This window comes from Euprymna scolopes, chromosome 2 (assembly GCF_053919585.1).
Source record: "Euprymna scolopes isolate OS-2025 chromosome 2, ASM5391958v1, whole genome shotgun sequence".
Taxonomy (NCBI): domain Eukaryota; kingdom Metazoa; phylum Mollusca; class Cephalopoda; order Sepiida; family Sepiolidae; genus Euprymna; species Euprymna scolopes.
Window position 1 is genome coordinate 125,863,583 of NC_136483.1, and position 20,033 is coordinate 125,883,615.

Genomic DNA, 20,033 nt, shown 5'->3' on the forward strand with positions numbered 1-20,033 from the left:
AATACCGAGAAAACTGTAAATTTGCGACGGGTTTAAATGCCAGATTCGTTTTCAGCAGCCTCGATAACACCTAAAAAAGATAAATTAGAATGATCGGCGTTGTGTTACAGTTAAAATAAACGTTTACCTTTAAAAATTCGATTTGTCGAATTTTTAAGTAACACTTTTTTCTTTTTTGTTTTCTTTTCTTTCTGCTTTTCGCTAAGATTTTCAGGGTGTTCGCCTAAAGAAAGTATAATATCATTTTGGGAAAGGGGTGGTTTAACGAGATGTTAATCTACAAATTTACCCTTAAAATGTTACTTCCAAAACTACTGCTGAATTATTTATATGCTGTTTATTTACTTTCAAAACTGCAAATGTAAGGCGAAGGAGGTAGTGTGATCTTCATATATCTTTGTACAAAAATATGGAATATGACCAAAACAGAGTTATCTAAACGAAAATCAAAAACGTTTACGCTGCGGGCAGGATTCGAACCTGCGCGGGCAATGCCCATTGGATTTCAAGTCCAACGCCTTAACCACTCGGCCACCACAGCACTTAGGAATAAGACCTCCCCATAGTAAATCTAAATAAGAAATCTTTCTTTAAAAATCATTCTGACAGATTGTATAGATATTGTTTTTGTTTATTCAGATTGTTTTCATCATTATTTAACAAAAGAAATATTTAGTATTTTCTACAATTTTTTCACAAAGAGAAAAGCAAATGTGTGTATCAATATTTTTCGTATTTTTATCGTGATTTTAAATGGATTTTCTTAATACTCGTCCTTGCATTTACGTCTTAAAATCTAATATTAAACATATCATAAATGCTAAATAAAATTGAATAAGTTTCTAATGGCACTTGTGCATTTTTATATCTAGGAAATCATTCTTAATATGACATCGGGAGAAAGAAGTGGGATCCTTAACTTTCCTGCCACCGTAACTCTCCTAAAATGAAAACAAAAAATGGGAAAACACACACACTTTTTAAACATCTGCCACAACAATAAAATTTTGTGATTGAATGAAAATACTAATTATTTTGATCGTCATTATTATACATCACAGCATGCGAATTAAAAAACAAAAAAAAACTAAGGTATTTTTTTTATGACAGCGTAGTTTATGAACAAAGAACTCAAAATCTTTTTGGCTAAGTACGTTACAACGCCCTTTAAAGATAATATGGCTGACGTCGTACACCACTGAATGTCCATCGGCTCCGATGTTGTACGAAGCAAAGCATGTTCGAGGGAGCTATTATGATAAAAATTTTACATTAAGGCCCGTTTCACGTTCGTATATAACAAAATATTGTTTTGTAGATTTCGGTGTGCTAAAAACGAATCTGCAAACCGTTTCCGTCGCAAAAAAATAGTTTTCATGATATGAAGAGCTTACTTTTTCGAAAAGTGGGTGATCACTTTTCCATATAAATTTAATTTAAAATGAGCACCCACTTTCCGGCCATCTGAGAGAGGGGGCCATTTTTTGAGTGTTTATTGGCTAAAAGTTTTTTTCGATTTCTTTTTCTGTTTTCATCTTTCAATAAAAACACAAGGAAATTAAAAAATAAAGAAAAATCGGCTCACATTCGTATAGAAAAAAAAATAGTTTAGTTTTCGGTGTACTTTAAAAGAATATAGTAACTGTTTCCATCGCAAATTTACCGTTTAACTCTGGGACTATTTTCCATTTTAACCCCATTCTTCGTGTACGCTACGCACGAGCATAAAAAGGCTGTTAAATGTGCACTCGCGTACCAAAAACTGCCTTGTTACAGTGTAGTATTGGCGAAAAATGAAAATTAGACGAAAAAACAAGTAGTAGTATATGGTGTGTGTGTGTGTGTGTGTATATATATATATATAGCCGCGTGGTAGAGGTTTAGGCTTCTTATCATGGGGTCCAAATTTCGAGTCTCGCTAGATTCAGCCACTCTGATGAAACACATGTCAGTGGATAATTATATTTTAAAAATAATATATATGCCGCTCCCCATTTAAGGGGGTACCAAATTGGTAAAAAGGAAAATTATTCCCAACTCGCATTTAGGTAAAAATGCAATTTCGCATGAATAATTGAATTCATTCAAAAAGTATCGCTAACAAAAACAAATAAAAACATATATCTATATAGATATACTAGCATTTTAGCCCAACGTTGCGCGGGTGTTTCGATGTGTATGTTGAACAAAAAAAAATACAAACAAAAAACGGTCAATTTTTTTTCAACTTTGACCTCAAATCAAGTTATTAAGTTAGATCCATGTCCAAGGAGCCTATATCTACAATTTCAAGTGTTTATACCCAAAATTGGCGGAGGAGTTTGGTAGAGTTTCCAAAGGTCAAATCGTTGAACTTGGACCCCTTAACAGCTAAATTTCCTGCCAAAAAAGGATTACAAAGATTTTTCCAAATCTCAGTACCCTGTATATCAAATTTCGAGTCTCTAAACTTAAAATTGACAGAGTTATTGTGTAGGAAAATGTGCACAAACACACACACACACACACACAGACATGTTCACTTTTATATATATAATAGATAATATATATATATATATATATATATATATATATATAGATAGATAGATAGATAGATAGATTGGATGCAATATATAGTAATTATTTAAAAAGTATTAAAAAAAAAAGACTCATGCGCCACCCAGGGTTGTGGAGTCGGACTCCGATTCCTTGAATTCCTAAAATGCTGACTCCGACTCTGACTCCTTTGATATCTTAGACTCCAACTCCGACTCTGACTCCGACTCCCGACTCCTTGACCACTATATGAAAATCTATTCTGCAGATCCATATACCAGCCTCCCACATGCATTTTATAATTACTTTTCATGCATATCATTTTTTATATTTAACATTCACTTGTATGATAAATATACTCATATACACTCTACCAGCTCTATTTATTTATTTATTTAACGTTAACTCCTAACAAGGCATATCACCACTTGGACGAAAAAGGCTACTTTTTGAGACCATGTCTAGGAAAGATTAGCAAGATGTCGGTTTATGTTACATTTAAATTTCTGCATATCAGTACAACCAGGAAAGCAGGTAACAGGAAGGGAATTCCAAAGTCCAGCTGTTCAAGGGAAAAAACTATTAGAATAGAAAGCTTTTTGGCATCTCGGGACCTCAACAGTGAAGGGGTGAGAACTTATTGCTAAACGGGTTTGTCGGGGATATGTACAGGGTACAAGTGCAACGAGTTCATCAGAACACATTCCATTAAAACATGCACAGAGATGCAACATTGTGACGCTGGGACAAGATCTGGAGCTTAGTTGATAAAGTGGGACAGATTAGATGTACAACTCTTTTTTGAAACCTATTCAAGATCGAGAGGCTAGTGGTAGATGCACCAACCCAGATGTGGCAACAACACTCCATACATGAGTGAATGGTGGCCTTGTAGAGGTACGGGATACTCTCAGGTGTGAGTAGTCTTCTAGCTCGATAGAGGGAATCCACCATCTTTGCAGCAGTCTTTGCAATGTCCTCTATGTATTTGTTTCAGTTCATATTGCTCACAAAGTAAAATATGGTAAAATAGTCCCAAAAAAGGAGTTTGAAGGTAGAATTCTCAGGTCTCATCGATATATGCGGTTTGAGAGGTGTCTTGTAATTGTTAAAGGAGAGCAGCTTAGTTTTACTAGCATTAAATATTACCATCCATCTGCGTCCCCATTCAACTACGATCTGGAGGTCATTTTCTAATGATTTTTCCATTGTCTTAGATTTATGTACATCTTTTCTTCTCTAATGCATGTTATAGAGCATTGTATCATCAGCAAATATACCCATCTCGGACACAATATTATCAGGGAGGTCGTTTTGAATATCAGGAATAATAATGGTCCAAGGATCGACCCCTGAGACACTCCTACATTAATGTTAAGCTGCTTGAATGTATGTCCGTCAATGACAACCTGTATGCTTCTATTGTCTAAGATAGATTCTAATTATATTTAGTATACGTCCAGTTATAATGTACAATTTAATTTTCATTAGCAGCCCTTTGTGCCAGACTTTGTCAAAGGACTTGGATGTATCATGTATCACAGACATGAGAAGGGGTGATTTTTACATCATTTAATGTGGCTTTAGTCCTCATAGGGAAATTTGGGAGGGAGTTGTTTGTTGGCTCTAAGGTGGAGTTAGAGGCAATCGCCAGGACATCAGTTCCACCTTCTTAGTTACCATGCATGCAACCTTCTGGTTGTTGCTCAGTAAAGGAATTACTGATTGTCCTTTATTCACTACACTAGTATAGATTTTTCCGAAATGACAAGTCTCTTTGGCGAATCTATGCGTTCCCTGATTATTTCAGCATGCTTTCTTTTGACTGTCACTATTTCTCTTTTACAATGATTTCTAGCATCTACGAATTTTGCCTGTTTGTATTTGACTTATGACGTACAAACTGGCGGAATGCATGCTGTCTTTGTGCCATAGCAGCTGTACAATCTGTAGTGAACCATGGGGGGGGGGGGCTTGCTATAATACTTCCGTGTGGGAACATGTGCTTCAATTCCCGCTTTGCATCATTCAGTTGTCTCATTTGCACTCTGTTCAGCAGGAAGAGAGAAGATATCGGTCCATGGGGCATCTCTAATGGTTTCTCAGTAAGCTCTGTTAGTACCTTGTGGTTTTGAGCAATAATTCCTCACCTTGAGGTTGGGATTTAAATCAGTCAACTGATACCACGAGATTGTCTGCGTTTCCAAGTGGACTGTGGGGATTAGTCACACAATCCTCAGGTACTGTGGTGAGGAATAGGTCTAGAAGTGAAACCTGCTGAGGTTCACAATCTGGTAGGCGAGTTGAAAACATTACTGTCTATGTGAGGGAATGGGTTATAGAGAAGCTATTAAGTGGAGCGTCCAGCTGCATCTGTGTAACCTGAGAAACCAAGCCAATTTTTATGGTGGACATTAAAGTGACCAAACGCATGTGTTTGGGAATTACTATCTAAGGAGAGTGCTGCATCTATATTATCAAAGACATGATCGATTAGGGTACAATCTTGACTTGAGAAAAAACGACAGAGAAAATATAACGCAGTGATGAAATGTTAGTCGAAAGTACATAAAAGCCCGGTGATCCGATTCAAGATTTTTCTCTCTAATTTAAGAGAGGATGTTACGAATATAGACTCTAAGTGCGTATATACATCTGTCCGAGTCCTTACGGCAAAGAGGGAAGTATCCTGTAATGTTAAAGAAGTTGGAGGGGATTGAAGAGTGTAAGTTTATTTCACTTAATGTTAAGATATTAGTGACATGCAATATGATTTCCGTTCTGCTAGATCGACAGCAGATGTCATGGTTATATCTCATAGGATTAGCGAATCTCTCAATGGAGGCTTGCTTTATAGGGCAATTGCTCTTGACATATCAAAGACCTTTGATGGGGTATGGTGTAAAGGCCTACTTAACAAGATCTCCAGCTACGGAATAGCTGGAAATGTTTTTTTTTAATTATTAAATCATTTCTCTCTGATAGGTTCATAACAGTAGTGGTGGATGAGCAGAAATCAGAAGCTCACAGTATTAATGCCGGAGTCCCTCAGGAGCCCATCTTGGGCCTAACTCTCTTACCGATCAATGATCAATGATCTTCCAAATAACATCCTAAGATCATTCAAAGACATTTATGCTGATGACATTACCATGTCAACACATCAAAGGCCGTAAATGACCAAATTCTCTCTGATTCTCTCTCATCTGACTTAGAGCATGTGGTGCAATGGGGAAAGAAGTGGCTGGTTTATTTTAATGCATCTAAAACCAAGCTTCTATCTTTATATAATCAACGCTCTGATCTCCTATCTGGCATCAATTGAAATGAATGGCTCTCGTCTTGGGGAGGCTCCATGTTTTGACAAGCTTCTGGGTTGGAAAAATGGTGGGACCCTTCTAGCGCTCCAGTAGATATCTCACTGCTGATGCAATTCTCTACCTAAGTAAGAGTCAGGTACATCCACAGATGAAGTACTGTTGCCACATCTGGGCAGGAGCTGCTGGAAAACTTGTATCATACTTTGACAAAGTTCAAAATAGACTTCGTAACCTGGTGGAGTGCTCTTTTATCTTCCCTGCAACCTCTTCCCACAGAAGAGACGTTACAAGCCTGTCTTTACTCTATCACTATTTTCATGGCAGGTGCCTGTCTGAGCTCCAGTCTATGGTCCCCCCTCTTGCTAAACTTTCATGAAAAACACTCGTCTAGTTGAAACCACTATCAATAATTTCCCCCACTCTTTTTCTGTGCCTAATCCTAAACACAGATTCCATGAACAAAGCTTCCTTCTTAGAACTGCATGCCTGTGGAACACTCTTCCAGTTCCCTGCTTTCCAGCTGACTACAATTTGATCATATTCAAGTCCAACATAAACAAATTCTTGATGAGCTACCCCCTTAAGTAATCCAATTTACCAAATTTCCACTACTAACGATTACTACGAAATTGTCCCATTGACTTCTGTACATTCATTAACCTCGAGTGACCTTTGGGTCTTGATAAGTAGTGACTCCTTTGTAAAAAAAATAGGAAGAAGCTATAAAGGGCTATACTGCCATGGGTTGCTTCTTATTGATTTATGCCCGTTATTTTTTGGGGTGGGGGAGATAAGATTGTGATTCCGGATTGATCCCGAACTAATCCAATTGCCAAATTCCATTTGATTCAGTAACTGGATAACTTTCAAATGACAATCCAATTGTTATCCAATGTAATCTACAGTGATTCCACTCAAAGACAGAACTTTCATTGATCTTGTGTGACATCACAACCAAAACGTAAACAGCTGTCCAGACAGGATTTGCAGTGATCTGACAGACCGAAATATCTTGATAAAGTGGAAGCATTACAGTACAGTACAAAATATGAGGTATCTTCAAAAATAAAAGCAAGACCATACAAAAAATACTAAATTGTGCAAACTACTGCTTAGGAAGCAATTAAGTTATTGCTTATTCACCAAACCTATTTTCCAGCTCTTATTTACTTATACTGCTTTCCTCTTTTTGAAAATTATAATTTCTCAAAATGTGACTAAATGTAATGTTTAAATATAAGGCCTATAATGGCCACATGTATATTGTTACTGATGTATGTTACTAAAATAGCTGGCACAAATGTTATTTCTAAATGTCTGCTTTAAAGAGATAATGCTTTGCCTTCAAGATGCCTTCTTGTCTGTTTTGCATGATAAACATACTCTTAAATCCTCCCTAAATCCCTGTATATCTATATTGTATATTAATGCTGTAGTCTTGTAAGTTCTATCATCTCTCCTGTTTCAACTTGAACAAAAAACTAATTGCTCTTCTCCCCAAGCTGATATAAAATCACATACTTTGCATGTACCTTGGGAGGAGGCTTTAGCTTTCAGTCCTAAACTTTAGTAAGCTGACCTTTTCAAAATCGATAAATACTAAACATCTATAGATTTCTATTACTAAGGGATGCATTAACTTAACTTATATTTATACTCTATAGAATATCTATAAAATAGATAACTAGTATCAGTGGCGGCTCGTGCCTAAGATTAGTGGGGGTGCTGTTTTAAAGAAAATACCTATTGTTTTAATATTGTGTAAAAATAAAACAAGCATAAAAAATATAATTTATACGTATGCACACGTATAAAAATACAATAACTTAAAGGAATCCTAAATAGATGTAAATATTTTAAATATTTTACTTATTACATTCATTTGAAAGTAAACTCCATTCTTCTTGTTTTAATTTGTGAGAAAAGATTGATAATTTTCTCCTTAACTTCTGAATGACTGCTGAAGAACTTTTTTATCAATTGAAAGCACTGCAAGTTCATTTAGTCTTTCGCAACCCATGTTTTTTTTTCTTTTCAGAGTTGAAAAACAATGTTCTACCTCTGATGTAGTCATGGGAATTGTCAAGATAATTTTTATGAGTTCTGTGATTTTACTAAGAACATCGTTTAAATTGTTTTCCAAACTAAATTTCAGATCAATTACTTTGCAATATTCATGGATATCTGACCTACTATAAAATATGTCTAGCTCAGTTTCAAACTTTTCTTTGTCAATCATGGGATATGCTTCAGTTGTCAAGGATATCTCTTCTGTAGGTAGCTTTTTTCTTAAAACTAGCAAAGCTTATCTTGTAAAACAATTTAGCAAGTATTAAATGTTTAGTTGAAGAATATATGTCCGTTATATCAATAGATATATAGTCACACAGTTCTTTAGCTTCGCCCTTGAGTGTTTGTGAAGAATTTTCACAGTATTTGGTGTTTCTTATCTCTAAAATAGCAGTTTTGAAATTTGTTATGTATTCATTGACTTTATATATGCTAATTTCCCGAGAAATAATTTCAACATGAGACATAATTTTATGAAATAGCTCAAACCAAAATAGGAAATTTTCATCGTCCAAATATTTCAGAATTCCTGTCGCTTCTGCAACGGTCTCATCTACACATGATGTTGACTGAATTTCAGTGACAGTTTTTTAATGCTTGAACATTTTCATGAACTCTATGTATGATAAAGTTCAACCTTGTGGCGGATGGAGGTAGAATGCTTACATCCAGATGCTTCTTGAGAATGTGGTGATCTAGAAAAGAAAGTCGGAATAGCCAAAAGTTTACAGATAAATATTCTAGCATTTCGTGTAATGCTTGCTGCATTCCTCATTATTAAATTAAGTTGATGCGCACAACAGTGAGTGAAATGCGCATTACTATAAACTGCTTTTATTTTCGCCTGAACACTAGCTATTTTGCCTTTCATGACATTTGCATCATCAAATGTCTGAGCTATCAGTTTTTGACGATTCCCTTGTACGATTATATCCAATTGTTGTAGAATACGTTTTGATATCCCATCAACGGTTTGGTTTTCTGGAATAAAGAATCCCCAAAAGCGTTCAAGTATTTTTTCATCCAAGACGTACCGTAAAACAATGATCATTTGTGTATGTTCAGACACATCTGTTGTATCGTCAGCCATGATAGCTACAAAGGAAGCTTTACTAATTTCTGTCCTTATTTCATCACGGTATATTTGTAAAAGACAGTCAAGTATGTCATTCTGAATAGGCTTGGAAACACCTTTGAAGACATTACTGGTTTCTAAGTGATTCTTTAAATTAAGATGCAAAATTTAAAAATCCTCTAAATACACTTGGATTTACTGAATCATCTGTTTCATCATGTCCTCGTAAGGGAGTTTCAAAGTTCCCACAAAAGAAAATACAATCTATTATTTTAGATAAAATTTCACGGTTCTTCTTAACATTCATGTTATGATGATTGATTGAAAGTCTGTAGGCCTCACTAAGTTTTTCTTTAATATTTATGGTCCCACAAATTGATAGGGAAACTACAGTGTCAACGTGTTTCTCATGCTTTTCAGTTCTATCTTTCATTTTGCTAATAGTTCTGAAACTATCTTTTGCCCACGTTACATCATCCCCTAACAACAAACAAGGAAAACAGAACAATGCCTTTTTTAGTTCACAGCCGCAAAGTAAACTTTTCCGTCGGTTCCATTAAAGCTACGAATATACACTTTGTTGTTGCTAATGCCTGGCTGAGATATTTGAATATCAGGCGTTGAACGGCTCCTTTTCTTAATTTCAACTTTATCATGGAGAGACAGCTATGAAAACTCAATCTGTTGAAGTTCACTTACTGTCGCAGAAGTTATTTCTTGCAAGAAGGCCATGGTTAAATTCTGTTTATATCAACTGTGTTGGGAAAGATAAATACTAGGTAGTCTATTAGTAGAATATCAATTAAGGTAGAAGGAATACAATGTTTATGTGATCCGCTTTTTGCGATTCAACTGAACCGGAAGTTCTAACTGAGTTGAATCATACTTTTATAACTTTCAGGTCACAGATTTTTATTAACGAAAAAAGTTTTACTATTTAACAACGGTTTTATTTATAAAAAGCTTGTTGTTAATTAAAAATAGGCGTATAGCAAAATAAGCTTGTCATTAAAATTGCTTTTTTTAATACAAATATTTTTAACTTTGCCATTATAAGTCGTTGAAAAAGGGGTAATATGCAAAAACATTTTAATATAACACTATTTTAAATTGTGTACACTTTACAGAGTAATAAAAAAAATATACAAATATATTTTTTTTAAACTTTACAGATTAAATAAAATTTTACGGGCTTTTCCGCAGGCAAACAAACGAAAAATATTTTTTAAATACATTTTATTTACAATTTTTTAATAATTTATTTTTTCATAAAAACAAAATCTTTGAAATTTACTTGCCTGCAAACGATGGTAAAGTTAGGAGTTTACCATTTAAAAATGGTTTTATTGGATAACAGTTTTATTCAAAATTTAAAAATGTGTGTGTATAGCAAAACTTTGTAAATAAAATATAGAATAAAAAAGTTTACATGTTTGAACTATGAGCAAACAAAAAACATTTAAATATACATAATTTTATTTACAAATCTTTTCACAACTTTTTATATAAAAACAAAAACAAACTTTGCTATTTACTATTTGCTTATTATAAAAACGGGTTTACTTACTCGTTTTGTTATGGCACATTTTAATTTAAAAAACTTTGTTCAAAGTGTAAAACTTCTTACATTGTACTCGGGGAGGTAAATAAATGCTAAAGCTTATATATATGTATATATATATTATGCGTGTGTGTGTGTATATATATTTATATATGTATATATATATAATGTGTGTGTATATATATAATGTGTGTGTGTATATATATATATATGTGTGTATATATATATATATGTGTGTATATATATATGTGCGTGTGTATATATATATATGTGTGTGTGTATATATATATGTGCGTGTGTATATATGTGTGTATGTGCATATATATGTGTGTATGTGTCTATATATGTGTGTGTATATATATGTGTATATATATATGTGTATATATATATGTGTGTGTATATATATATGTGTGTGTATATATATGTGTGTGTATATATATATGTGTGTGTGTGTATATATATGTGTGTGTATATATATATGTATATATATATATTTATATACACATATATATATATAAGGTAAAAACATTTCTAACTAAAATGTATTTTAAAAATAAAATTTTCTTCGCTTTTCTACAGAAAAAAATGTAAATATTTTTTATTCTGTAAAGTTTAACTACTACAAAGTAAATAGATTTCAAACTACTTAAAAACACAAACAAAATAAGCCATATAGGTAAAAAACAAAAATAACATTAGTCGCGTTGGTAGCCCGAACACTTTTAATAAAAAAAAAAGTTTGGCATATTGTATATTTTTGTCTGCTTAAATCGCATTTTAAAGTGTGGGAATTTTTTTTAAGGTGGAGATTTTATTTACAAGAACACGTAATACTTTTTAATAATAATAAAAAGAAAACATTTGTAAACAAGCCTCTTAAAAAAAAATAAGCGAAAACGCGCAAACACCGCATTTTACGAGCGTTTGGAACTGCGAAAACTACAGTTCCAAATTGGCTCATATCGGCCGTCTAGATCGTTTTTCTATAGAAAAAAATGTAAATATTTTTTATTCTGTAAAGTTAAACTACTACAAAATAAATAGATTTCAAACTACTTAAAAAAAACAAAAACAAGATAAGCCATATAGGTAAAAAAAAAAAAAATAACATTAGTCGCGTTGGTAGCTTCAAGGCTAAAAGCCCGGACACTTTTAATTAAAAAAAAAAGTTTGGCATATTGTATATTTTTGTCTGCTTAAAATCGCATTTAAAAGTGTGGGATTGTTTTTTAAGGTGGAGATTTTATTTACAAGAACACGTTACACTTTTTAATAATAATAAAAAGAAAACATTGGTAAATAAGCCTCTTAAAAAAAAAAAAAAAACTGCGAAAACTACAGTTCCAAATTGGCTCATATTTGCTGTCTAGATCGGGCATGCGCATAAGCAAACTTCACTAATAATGTGTAACTGTGAATTTCGCAGCTCCAAGCAAAGTTTTACTTTTATGCTTATATGAGTATGGGGACAATTATCGACATTAAACTTCAGGATTATATATATATATATAAAATGATATATTATCACATAGAAAGAAAAAAAATAAACGTATTCTTTTTAACGTGTATCGATAATAATGAGTAGAAATGACTTGGGGGTGCTGCAGTTCCACAGCACCAAGCACGAGCCGCCACTGACTAGTAGCCACACTTTGTGCCCAGATTATAAGTGATCTGTATTAACTAGCAACTATATCTTTCTTTCTGGGATAAAGTACCGGTGATTATCTTTACTTGAAAACTAACACCTAAAGCACATTTCGAAATGCACCCTAACCATTAAACTATAATTTTCCAATTAGTCACTAATCCACAAACCACATTTGATCTTTTCTTAACCCTAGTAGATATTCACCTTTAATCTACACCCCACACTCATACATACCTCCTTTAAAAATGTAAGCAATCTTAATCCTATTCTTCAAAGCAGATACTAATTCTTTGATATTAACTCTATCAATCCTCACTATCAATGCAACCAGGTGCAGGAAAAACCCTCTCAGTGCTGATGGACCAGTAGATCTGGTTAGATCATCCATCTAGGATAAGGAAAACTCTGATTTGTAAACCTGTGCCACTGACCTCATACGTCTTGGCACCAAACAGAGGAGGGAGGCTCATTCCTGGACGACAACCTCTCTAGAGTGGGTGACTTGATCAAATCACCGGTTTGCAAACCTAATCTGCTTAAGGAATAGTAAGGCTCTGCCTATCTATACTCCATATTCCTTCTTTGCCTATTAGCCAGGAGCAGAGGTGCAGCCACAAGGACTCATTAGAGACGCCCAGTGCTTAGCCTTGTTTTCTGACTAGGGCAATGAATGCCGTTCCCTACATTTGCCTTATTCCCTTCTCCTATAACTGGGCATCTTGGGGGTGCTTATCTACCATATATGCTAACATGATGGGACTGGGCCACTCCTGTCGGACAGGTTTGAGGGTACTGGTTACAGGTTTGGAGGGTACAGTTGCTGGTTGCTGTTTCTAACTGACAGTACAGTACTATAATGAATCATGTCTCTTACCGCATAGATATAGCACTCTCCCTTGACACTAGCACCAAAATACATGTATTTAGTGACTAACGGTCGCCACAGAAATTTGCTTGGCTTCTCTAACTTCACTGACACAGCTAGTAGCATCATCCATAACTTTGCTATATCCCATTCCTTGACACAGACAGTAACATTCCCAACTCGTCTCCCAGATCGCCAGGACCAGCAAGCCTCACTTGTGGATCTATTTCTGACAAGAGATCCTGAGGATTGTGTAACAAATACTCATTGCCCACTTAGGAATGCTGATCATGCTGTGATAATGATAGAATCACTCTAAACTCTCGACCCCAAGTTGAAGAGCCATTGCTCAAAACGAAAACATATTAAGATAAGGCTGACTGGGATGCCATTAGCAATTGCATCAGACGCCCCATGGGGAAATATCTTTTCTCTTCCTGCAGAATAGTGCGCAAATGTGACTACTGAATGGTTCAAAGCAGCAATTGAAGCATATGTTCCTACACGGAAGTTTTATAGCAAACCTCACCCTCCCCAAATGGTTTACTTCTACTTGCACAGTTGCCATTGCTCAGAGGCAACATGCATACGCAGAAATTAGGAACTCATGATTTCTGGAAAATCTACAATAGTGTAGTAAATAATGGGCAATCAATAATTCCCCCACTATCCAACAATTATGAGATTGTTTGTACAGCAACTGTTTGTCCGTTATTTTCCCTCAAACTCTACCTTGGACCAAGCAAACCATTCCCTTCCTGATTTTCCTCTGTGGACGAAAACCACACTAAATGATCTGAAAATCACCCTTTCATGATATCATAAAAAACATAGACACCTCAAAAGCATGTGGACCTGATCTCATCCCTGCTGTGCTATTAAAAAATGCTCCACTGGGGTTGCTCCAGTTTTCTCTAAACTCTTTAACAAATGTCTTACCGAATCTTGCTTTCCTGACAGCTGAAATATTGCTTCTGTGGTACCAGTTTATAAAATCTCTGGTGAACGAACTAACCCATTAAATTATTGCCCAATTAATCTCCTCCCGGTTTTCGCCAAAATATTTGAGTCTTTAATTAATCAAGCTCTAGTCCACCACCATACAGCTGCTAAACTTCTGTTTGACCATCAATATGGATTTAGGCAAGCCCATTCTACTGCAGATATTCTAACTGTAATCTCTGAACTTATATACCAAGCACTGAATAAGGCAGGGGAGGGGAGGGCAGTAGCCCTATATATATCTAAGGTTAAGGGTATGGCACGATGGTCTTCTCATGAAAATAAAATCTATGGTATTACTGGACGAATGATTAACATAATTAAATCCTTCTTTAATGAGAGAAGAATCCAGGTTGTCCTCAATGGGCGTATGTCCAAATAATATGATATAAATGTAGGTGTACCTCAGGGATCAATCCTTACCAGATAAAATTGTCTCCGACATGGGTATATTTGCTGATGACATCATGCTCTATAGCAGGCATGTGGGGAAAACTAATGAGCACACATCTAAGGCAATGGCGGAAACCCTAGAAACCACTTTGTAGTGGAATGGGGTCAGAAATGGATGGTAACGTTCAAAGCTGCCAAGACAAAGCTCGTTTCCTTTAATAATTACATGAAACCTTACCAACCACCAATAGTTATGGCTAAAGATACATTACCTGAAAGTACTTGGTTCAAACTCCTTGGCTTAACGTTCACAGGGAACATGAGTTGAAATAAATACATTGAGATCATTGCCAAGGCTGCTGCGAAGAAGATGGGCTCTCTCTACCATGCTAGAAAGTTACTTAAGCCTGAAAGTATCCAGTACCTCTACAAAGCCACCATTCGTCCATGTATCAAGTACTGCTGTCACATTTCGGCTGGTGCATCTGTTACTAATCTCTAGCTCCTGGACAGTGTTCTAAAGAGAGTCGCCAACCTGACTAAGCTTCAGCCCCTGTCCCATCGACGAAATGTTACATCCTTCTGCTTGTTTTGCAAGTATTTTAATGGTGGAGGCTCTGACGAACTACAAGCTCTTGTACCTCCTCAATGAAAATACCCCCAATAAACCCGACAAGCAGCCAAGTGCCACCCCTACACAGTAGAGATCCTGAGGTGTAAGAAAGCCGTCTACTCTAATAGCTTCTTCTCCAGAACTGCTAGACGTTGGAATTCTCTTCCAGTTTCCTGCTTCCCCAACTGTACTGACATGCATAAGTTTAAGTGTAATGTAAACAGACATCTTGCTGCTAAACTCCCTACATAGTACCCCTAGAACTTAGATCCCTGATAGTAGCCCCCTACATCAAAGTGGCAATGTGCCTTGTTTGGTTAGAATATGTAATAAAAAAAATGGTAAAACCAAACAGGAAAATCATATAAAAAAATAAATTCATTGGACTTAAGGAGTCGGAGTCGGATAAAAAATTCCGACTCCGACTCCTTGTACTTTTAGAAATCCGACACCGACTCCGACTCAAGTTAAAACCTCCGACTCCTTCCAACTCCGACTCTGACTCTGGAGCCCTGCCACCACCACCGAGAATCCAAACCAAAACGTTCAGCTCACGATTTGTTTTGCTTCTGCCGGCAATGACTGGGCTATGAAAACATGTTTACTGCAATGCTAAAAATCAAAACATTAACCAATAGCTACTACGTTATGCATTTGTAATGCCGGTGCTCAACCTTCACCTAGCAAATTTCATTTTTTTAAATTTTCACACTTTTGCACCGATTTTTCTGGACTAAAACCCAAATATAAAGTTTTGCATGGATTCAAATACCTTGTATATGAAGTTTCATGTCTGTAGACCAAAAACTCTAGGAGGAGTTTAATAGGCAAAATTTGTTAAACAAAAATATATATGTATACATATATGGAAACAATTTTGTGTTTACTATAAACTTTTTACACAAATATTATGCAAGTATAAATCATGTAGAATATCTGCATGAATATAATTACATATAATAGTCTACTAAAGATGATTATCCCATTAGAAAACCTAAGCAACTAATAGTGAATTAATTAAAATGAATGTTTAAAAGAATATGCAAATTAGCTAGATCTTTTGCTAGTGAATGCAATTTCACAGCCCATATATAAGAAAGTTGTATTTTCTTTTTAAATAAATAGAAAAGAGGGAGACCGGATCTGCGACGTAGACCCCCTTCACGCTGACACATATATAACGCAGCGTCACAGGGGTCTGATTAAGCCGCTGAGAGAAATGAAAACGATCGATGGGAAAAGTGTTACCAACCCTAAAAACTTCCCAGACGCCCACTTAGTCATGACCTTTGTGCATCAAACAAAAACTGGACGCACGAAGGCCATGTGGAATATGATCGACGATGCCAGGGGGGCGATTCCAAATTTAAAGTTGGTGGAAGAGGGGCACAACTCCCTCAATCAGCTGGCGCCTATATGTGAAGGGAGGGTCCCTATTTATGTCCACCCTTGTTTGTATAGGGCCCTTAAATTAACGTTTCCCTTGGATGTCGGAGGTATTGCACGAGACGGATGAGTAATGTCCGAGTTGCTTTCGGGCAACCTCACCCAATCCTGCGGCACCCTTTCTAGCAAAGACTTTAGGTCGGTGGTTGCGGATATCTAGGTACAATGGCCACATCCTTGAGCTTGTGTAGTTTGAACGTTAGGGGCATGAGGTGCTGAAGCAAAGCTGCTAGGGTACTGAGGGACCTCATTCCCATGAACATAGATGTGGCTGCGTTACAGGAGACTCACTACAATTCCGTTGACGATCATCGGGTGCTGGAGGGGCATTATGATGTCTTTTCAGCATACTGTGATAGTCAAAGTAGGGGGGTTTCTTTGTTAGTTAGGTGCACCCTTTCTGCAACGGTTAGCGTTGTTCACGCGGATACTGATGGTAGACTGATCGTGGCTGATGTTGCCGTGGCAAATAAAGCGTTTCGAGTTGTCGTGGTGTATGCGCCCAATTGCATACGGGAGTGGGTTTCCTTTTTCCGGCGGTTGGAGGTGTTTCTTGGGGGTTCAGAATGGTTAGTCTTAGTGGGTGATTGGAATGCCATCCTTGATCCCAGGGTAGATAAGGTGGGCAGGACTAGAGGGACGGATGTGTGTGAAACCAGTCTGTTGGACCTGATGGCTAGATGCGATCTGGTAGACAGGTATCGGGTGGATCATCCGGGGCGGGAGATGTGGACGTGGCTCTCTAGCAGGCCTTCCGTTTCAAGTACTTACTTGGATCAGTTGTTAGTTAGAAGAGGCAATATAGAGTACATATCTTGTCCCACGGTCCACTGGTTAGGCCACTCTGACTACAAACTATTTGTGGCCAGATTAGATCTAGATAAGAACACCAAGTTAGCCGGGTACTGGAAGTTAAATACCTCCTTACTGGAGATAGATGACTTCCGGGAAAGACTAACTGAACACATTAAGAAGGGATTAGTGGGGGCGGTTACCGGGAGTAAGTGGTGGGTAAACGCCAAATCTAACATTAGAGACTTCTCTGTCAAATATGGCCAACGGCTTGCCCTAGATAGGGCCAAGGCAGAGAAGCGTCTAGAGGATAGACTATCCCAGGCGGTGGCAAGGGGGGATTCCCTAGAAATAGGTCTAGCTAAGGCGGACCTGAGTCGCTTGGCTAGCGAACGATATCAGGGCCAGGTAGTTAGGGCCAACGAAGCTGTGAATGTGGACAAATCGGAGCGTGTCCGTTCGTTCGGGCGCAAATCGAATAATTACATTCGTAAGATTCAGAGCCCGGAAGGAGACTCCTTAGTGTCGGCTCGGGAGATTTGCAAGCGGTTTCGAGTGCACTTTGAAGATCGTTTCACACAGCTGTCCAGACTCCGCATCCAGGAGTTTGGCAACTATTTGGCTGGCTCGCCCCACCTGGAGGTGGCCTGAGCAGCTACTTGTGATGGTCGGGTTACAGAGTGTGAGGTTGTAGCTGCTATGAAGCAGGTCGCCTATAATAGATCACCAGGACTCGATGGACTGCCCTACGAGCTATACTTGAGGTTGTCGCACATGTTTGTCCTGATTCTGACGGGTGTGTTTAACCACTGGTTTGACACGGGATCTATATCAAAACTGCAGACGGCTGTGGCAGCAGTAAAGGAATGGGGCCCCCAGTCGCAACTAACCCCCGAGGATTAGCGTCGGTTATTCGATTCAAAATACAAGGGTTTGACCGACGGTAATGTTATTAAAGCAGAGCCAGGAGCTGTGGAAAGACTATCGGAAAGGATAGTATCGCTAGTCTCTATAGACTCGAAGAAAAGAGCGTTAACCGGGGTGGCGAAAGACGACATGGCGAAAATTCTGGGGGAACTAAATATCCCCGCAACCTATATCTGCCGTAGAAGCTATAGGTGTGGGACCTACTGCTGCCAAAGAGGAAGACGCCGTTAAAATATTTAGGTCAGAATTAACGTAGCGACACATTCGTCTTAAGCCTGAATATTTAAGTAAGACGCGGACGAATGTGTCTATCTTGGGAGTCCCCTACATTTTTGGCCCTGAGCAATTAGGGACCTTTATGAGTCAGTATGGGAATGTAGAGTCCGTCATCCCTGTCCGTGGTCCCCGTAACCTTATGGTAGGGGACTACAACCTGAAAATGCGGGTAGACAAGGAAGGTCTACAAAACATTCCCCCCATGCTCAGGTGCGACATATGGTCAATGAGCATAATAGTAGAAGGTCGCAGGCCCCATTGCTGGAATTGTCAACAGCAGGGCCATATGGCACGGGAATGTCCAAAAAGAAACCCACAGACAATAGCAGTAGCAGCAAAGCCATCGGCAGTGTTACCAGCAGCCCCTGAGAAGCCAGCCGGAGGGGGCAAAGAAGCAACAACGTCGGACGGCTGGATTACAGTGGTAAAGAAGAATGGCAGTGTAGAATAATCAAAAGAACTGTGTTAGTCAATAACACACAACAACAACAACAACAATAATAATAATAGCAGCAACACTTACCAAGGGTCCAGCTCATGCACAAGACAGACATCAGATTGAGCTGGACTGAGGGCTTGTATTTATGTACAAGCATATCCAATCAGGTGATTCAGCCAATCACAATCCAAGGAATAGACTGGCCCATGTGTGCACAATGGAATCTCCCATTGTGCCATAAATAGTTCTCCTCTTTCATGAGAAGTAACTTTAGTCTTTGTCAAGTTATCCACAACTTGAACGCTGACCGAAAGTCCACTACACAATCCAACATGGCACTACGAACAGGATTCGAGACAGAAGATTGGGAAGACTATTTCCTCAAAGCAGGCATTGCTGCCGATTCCGCCAAGAGCTACGCTGCAACTTTTGTGAAGGAAAAACTGAGGAAAGAAAATCTTCAAGTAATGGATCAAGCCATGCTAAGAGAATTGGGAATCACAACAATGGGAGAAGCTCTGTCTATCCTTCGACAAGCCAAGGAGCCCGCTACCCAGACCACCTATGCTAAGGCACCAGCTGCCAGGCCTCCCCAACTTCATCTCGAAATGACCCCTCAACAATTCAGAAAATTTCGGATTGACTGGGAAGTATTCACCAGAATAACGGACATGCCAACTTCTCAGGCCAATACCCAGTTATACAGTTGCGCTGATGAATCCGTTCAAAACGCAATCATAAATACGTACCCTAAGTTCTTCACCACCAACCCAGACAAGCTGCTAGAGATGACAGAAGCATTGGTAACTCAAAAATCAAATCCCATGGTCCATCGGATGACATTTGCAGCTATATCACAGCATGAAGATGAGCCCATCCAACAATACCTTGTTCGTCTTAGGTCCATGGCCATAGACTGTAATTTTTCATGCCCCAACTGCGATCACGACCTGTCCGACATTTACATCAAGGACGAATTTATCAAAGGGATATCGAATGATACGCTTCAGACTGATCTACTGGCAAAAGCCGGGTTGCTAAAAACTCTCAACCAAAATATTTGACATA

The 20,033-nt window shown here is 37.6% G+C and overlaps 1 non-coding gene across 1 annotated transcript; it reads right to left on the bottom strand.

Moving 5' to 3' along the window:
* Positions 1-459: 459 nt before the first annotated feature.
* On the bottom strand, positions 460-541 carry Trnas-uga (transfer RNA serine (anticodon UGA)). Its single transcript has one exon. It is a non-coding gene; the product is annotated as a tRNA-Ser (tRNA).
* Between the last annotated feature and the right edge of the window lie 19,492 nt (positions 542-20,033).